The 6,000-nt window shown below is 38.9% G+C and overlaps 1 protein-coding gene across 6 annotated transcripts in view; it reads right to left on the bottom strand.

Annotated features, from left to right (window-relative positions):
* Nucleotides 1-6,000, bottom strand: part of LOC107845562 (dynamin-like protein ARC5) — a 60,868-nt gene that overhangs the window by 13,725 nt on the left and 41,143 nt on the right. The gene's annotated exons all lie outside the window — the stretch shown is intronic.

Here is a 6,000-nt window from a genome sequence, read left to right as displayed (position 1 = left end):
CACCATTCATTTGTAACTACTCCTAACAGCTAATTCTAGCTGTAATTCTAACAGCTCAACATGTGGATCCCAATATCTCTTCTACTGCATTTCCCTAATTTTCCCCCGATTTAATTATTGAATTACCCTAATCATTACAAATACCTAGCATACGTGATTTCTATGGAATTTCTACATGTTTGAAAAATACAATGAGTAGACATCCTCGTCAATCTCGCCATTCAACTGGAATCAGAGATTCAAGATACTTGAAACCCTCTCGCTTTTGGATGGCCTGAGTATCAATCTTCACAACCACATTAGCCTCATGCGTCACCTCGCTGAAATTGCACTCCAAATACTCCATCTTGGACCTACTCAACCTAAACCCTTTAGACTTAATATGAGATCATTACGAATCTCCACATTATTAACTACTTGTTAAAATGTAACTTCCATGGATTATAATATGAACTCTCTTTTTATCATGATGATGTGAACCCTCCTGACTATGCTTTTGACATGATAATATGAGCTATCTATAAGCTATGTTAAAACGACTTGAATCTTCCAAATCTCCATAACCTCCATAATATCATGAAATGTTTTTCTTATGAACTATAACATAATGATATGATCCATGTGACTTCTAACACTACAAAACTACTTCAAGAATGTCTTTATGACATTATGATACAATCTCCATAACCATATGTTATGCTAAAGATGATAATGAACATTCCAAAAGCTTACTCTTCATAAAGTTATGAAAATCCTTAACTTACGAACCATGGCATAACAAATTATAATACAACCATCCATGAATCCTTAATGATGTTAATGAATGATAAAATCCATGATTACGAGCCTACAGTGGCTAACCTATGATTACGAGCCTAAAGTGGCTAACATAAGATTATGAGCCTAAGTGGTTAACCCATGAACATGAGACGACTGTGGTTAATCTATGAACACGGGTTAAAAAGGACTACAACATAAACTTTATGAGCTTAAGGTGGTTAGACAGTTGATTGAAAAGGCATTGGTCTAAATGACAAATTCCTGAAACTACGTTTTCCTACATAGGTTAAGGATTGTTCTGTAAGTCGGACGACTCTTTCAAGTGTAGCGAAATGGGCTTATTATGGATCCATGCTAGCAAATCATGTCATGTATATCCTATACCCGATAAGGTATAGGATGTCTAGCTGTTTGGGCTGAGATCAGACTCCATGCACTCATATGGTGGTTTATTTCGGTTCACCGCTTACTCCCAAAATAAACTAAAGAGGACTAATGCACTTAACTTAAATGGTTATGATTCAAGCCTATGTTTTCATTATGTCTTGATTATCTCTATTTAATTGTACTTGTCGTATCCATTATATGTTTGTCAAGTTCCTTTTTATTGTTTTAAATATTGTACATTAAGTGTATTGACGTCATTTGGCGTTGCACCATTTTACGATGCAGATACGAGTACATAGGTTCATGATCAAGTGCTAAGTCCACTATGTCCAGCTATTAGTGAGCTCTCCATAAGTATTTTTTTTATTCATAGAATTGTACAATATTTATAAGAGTAAAGTAAGATCAGAATAAACTAATCAATCCCTGATTCTTGGGAAACTCTTGAATCAAGGGATTTACCCTAATCTATTTCCTAGAATAATAACTAATATATTTTCCTATGATACATTAATACAAGTGTGATCACGTAGATGGACTTACGAGGATATGTATTGAATTCGTCCAAGTGTGTGTGCAAGAAAAGTGGAATTAAGGGCTTAAAACACATCAAAACAGCCACTAATTCACACTAGAGGGGCGCCTAATCTCTAAGGGGCATTTTGGTCTTTTTTCCTTCTATTTGTAAGACACTATATAAAGAACATTTAAGGGTTACTTTACTTAGTTTTTGCATATTGAAAATGGTATAACACACTTGAAACAAGACAAGTTCTCTCATCCTTAGAGGCTTGGCCGAAACTAGGTTAGCAACATAAGTGTGAATTCACTTTGTTGTTTGTTTGCTTGGAACCTTGGGTGCTTGAAGAATTGAGGTCCTCTCTTGTGTCCTTTGCATAGTGTAGGTGTTGCTACTATTATTATTAAGGGTCTTTGTGCTTGAACACACATAGGTTCTTGGTCATTGTAGTATTGTATGTCACACTCTCTATCATTTACCTTTTTGTAATCTTGTAGTCGTGTGCCCATGTGTTGTTATTATTACATTGTTGTTGTTCATCTTGTTCGTCATATATTGTTGTTAATCCTAGTTTGGGTTGCTGATTCGATGCCAAATACACCATTATATCGTGTATTCTTGTTGTTGGTAGCGAATCCAAGAGTGGTCTCCAAAAAGGTCCTCGGATCCGTAAGATTTATGGACTGATTTGGAGTGTATTTCTTGCCTTCCTTGTTAGTTTGGTATTATTTGGTATCAGAGTCATCTTTGATTTTGTTTTAACAAGATCAATCTTGGGCTTGAGAGTTGGAAAATCAAAAAAAAAAAAAAACAAATCTGTCCATCTTGTGTTCTTAGTCGAGAACGTGTTGTTCTTGTTGTTGTAGTCTTGGCTGAATTGTGGTGTCTAGATTCAAGTGTCTTTTGTTTTGTTTAGTTGTTTCTAAGTGTTTGTTTTCTTGATCACTAGCACCTTGTCTAGATCTAAAAGATTGAGCTTAAAATGATGACATTGTTGATGTGAACTTGAAAGGTGGTCGCCTGTTGTGATGTTGTTGTGAAGAACTGGGGTGGGCGTTGAAGGTGGTGTTGTTGTAGTTCTTGAAGATTGTTGTTGTGTTCTTGTTGTTCTTCACTTGCTCTCATAAAGTGCAAACTAGATCTAAAAAGGTGAAGCATAAAGTTGTAAGACTTGTTGATGAGAAGACTTGAACCCATCACTTCCTAGACTTGACATAAACTTTTTCAACCACTTTCCTTGATTCAAGGAGCCTTGTTATGTGGGAATAGTACAAGTCAAGTCTCACCTTTTGAGTTTGAATTTGAAAAAGGTTCTAAGACTTGAATTTTCCCACCAACTACAAAATTCATCCATTCCCAAATTGTAGCAAGACTAAAACTTCAAGTTGGTGACAAAAATTGTGTGAGACCGTGACCAATACATGGCTGCCACGTCATCACGTTTTACTGTTCACGCAACATAATTAAGCTCAAAATTTTAGATTTCTTAGTTTCATTTTATTGTTTCTTAGTTTCATTCGTTGGTTCGAACACTAATTGGCAACCTGGTAATCTCCTACTAGTTTGTTAGTTAGTTTTTGTGCCCGTTTGTTCGTGTTAGCGTTATTTGTGTACGTTTTTGTCGTTTTGATTCGTTGATTAGTTCTTGGCTCTCGTCCTACGATATTTGTTTGAGTTTCAAACCGAAATCCAACTTGGACAAGAGTAGGCTCAATCCTCGACTCCTCACGGATTCCTTAGCCGGCTTACAATACTTGTGAAGCCACGAGTAAGGTAATCGAAGTGTGTGAGCGTGGTGAGGCTTTGAACTAATTGTTTGCTGTTTTTGTAGGTAATTTTTAGTAGGTACTTGCAATGGAAGGGTCCACATCTCAAAATGTAGGCAATAGTACTCTTGACACTATGAAAGCCTCTCTTGAGCCTATCACCCGAACACTTGAAAGATTGAGCATGGAAAATGGAACCGTGAGAGGGGATTTGGCAACAATAAAGGGAGATGTGTATACCATGAGTGGGAAGTTAAAGTGGGTAGAAAGCCAAAGAAGTTCCCGACCTTCAACTCCTCAAAACACTTCCCCTACTATCTCCCCCGAAATGTTACACCAAATGAACAAGTCACCGAGCCAACCACCAAATGCTCCCCAAAACCGTGAGTAAGATAGACCAACCCTCCCTCCACTTCACCAAGTCCAACATGACGGATTTGGAACCCAAATGCTACCAAACCCAAACCCTCCACTTAATCAAAGACCTCACTTTCCAATCCAAACTCCATTGAACCAAAGGCCTTACTATCCTCCAAATCTGAATCCACTTAATCCAAATCCACCAAACCGTGTTGAGGGTTATGGTAGGGAGGAACAACATGGGGGTTAGAGAGGTAGGCAAGCTGATTTAGGCCGAGAAGTGAGGGGTGATCACCAAACCCGAGAGCTTGGCCTCAATTCCATCAAGGTTAGTCTTCCGATCTTCAAGGGTGAGAGTGATCCCGAGGCATATCTTGCTTGGGAGTCATCTTGTGATAGGATATTTCAAGTGATTGATCTAACTGAAGAGAAGAAGAGTTGTTATGCAATCGCTCACTTTGAGGGGTATGCAAACACTTGGTGGGAGTATGTGAAGAGGTTTGGTGATATGCTGATTGCTGGGCAGACACCTCTATGGTTTAGATCGAGGTACTTTATGCGTCAAAGATACTTACCCGAGGGCTACAAACAAGAACTTCTTTCCAAATTGTACAACTTGAGGCAAGGAAACAAAAGTGTTATGGCATATTATGACGAGTTTCAACAATTGATGTTGAAGCTTGACCATCGAGGAGAACAAGTGAGCCATGATATTATACGATTCAAAGTCGGGTTGAATAGGGACACAGCTTCTTGGATGACCCTCCACAAGTTTGACACGAACGATGGCATTTTCCAAGCGGCCTTAGAAATTGAAAGGGAGCTCTCGGCCTCCAAACCCAAGAATCACCAACAACCTTCCTCGGATTGGCGCACCAACATCAAGAGCACTCATCCAATGCCAACCAAACCGAGAACAAGGTTGTCCAAACCGAAACCAAGGCCCAAAGGTATCCTCTAAGAAACGAAGGTAAACCAATTTCTTTTTTTTTTCTTTTTTTTTTTTATAGAGGAGGGGAAGGGGAATGATGGAGGGGATTACAATATGGGAATCGAACCCTCACCAACAAGGCAGGAGTTCAGGTAACTAACCAACTAAGCTACTAAGATTCCCTTAAGGTAAACCAAATTCTATTTCTCGTCCTAAGGGATTTCAATGTTTTAAATGTCAAAGGTGGGGGGTACAAGGCTAGTGAATGCCCCAACTGGAGAAATGTAATCCTTAGGGAGGGAAAATTGTATTACCTTGGAGAGGAGGTAGGACTTGAATCGAATGAGGGTGATGAAAAAGCTCAAGATGGAGAGCTTGAAGCCAAGGTGGAAATTGATGAAGGTGGGAAGATATTTGGCCGGTTGATGGAGAGTGTGTACTACCTATGTATATGGCAAGGAGAATCATGCTTAGTGAGGGTGTGGAAGAAGAAGCCGAGAGTAAGGAGGGTGAAGAAAGAGAGAAGCCGAGAGTTAGGATTGTGGGGTTTTCCTACAAAGGCCCTTTGTTGCCTACTAACGACGATGCTAGCACTTTGCCTAGCATCCTTTCTTCTTATGTGCAGGTTGTAGAACATGTAAGTCCAAAGAGCATGCTTGATGACCTCATGGAACCCTTAGTTGAACATCCTAACCTTGGGAGGAGCATTGAAAAGATGATTCAAAAAGAAGAGCTTAAGGGTGATGATTGCTTGAATTTGTGGACAAATTCCTCTCAACATAGAGAGGATAATACAAGTGCGATCACGTAGATGGACTTATGAGGATGTGTATTGAATTCGTCCAAGTATGTGTGCAAGAGAAGTGGAATTAAGGACTTAAAACACGACCAAAACAGCCACTAATTCACACTAGAGGGGCGCCTAATATCTAAGGGGCATTTTGGTCTCTTTTCCTTCTATTTGTAATACACTATATAAAGAACATTTTAGGGTTACTTTACTTAATTTTTGCATATTGAAAATGGTGTAACACACTTGAAACAAGACAAGTTCTTTCATCTTTAGAGGCTTGGCCGAAACTAGGCTAGCAACATAAGTGTGGATTCACTTTGTTGTTTGTTTGCTTGGAACCTTAGGTGCTTGAAGGATTGAGGTCCTCTCTTGTGTCCTTTGCAAAGTGTAGGTGTTGCTACTATCATTATTAAGGGTCTTTGTGCTTGAACACAAATAGGTTCTTGGTCATTGTAGTAGTGTA

The sequence above is a fragment of the Capsicum annuum genome, chromosome 10 (genome assembly GCF_002878395.1).
Source record: "Capsicum annuum cultivar UCD-10X-F1 chromosome 10, UCD10Xv1.1, whole genome shotgun sequence".
NCBI lineage: Eukaryota > Viridiplantae > Streptophyta > Magnoliopsida > Solanales > Solanaceae > Capsicum > Capsicum annuum.
The sequence above is the reverse complement of the archived record's forward strand: the minus strand, read 5'-3'. Positions and strand labels throughout refer to the sequence as shown.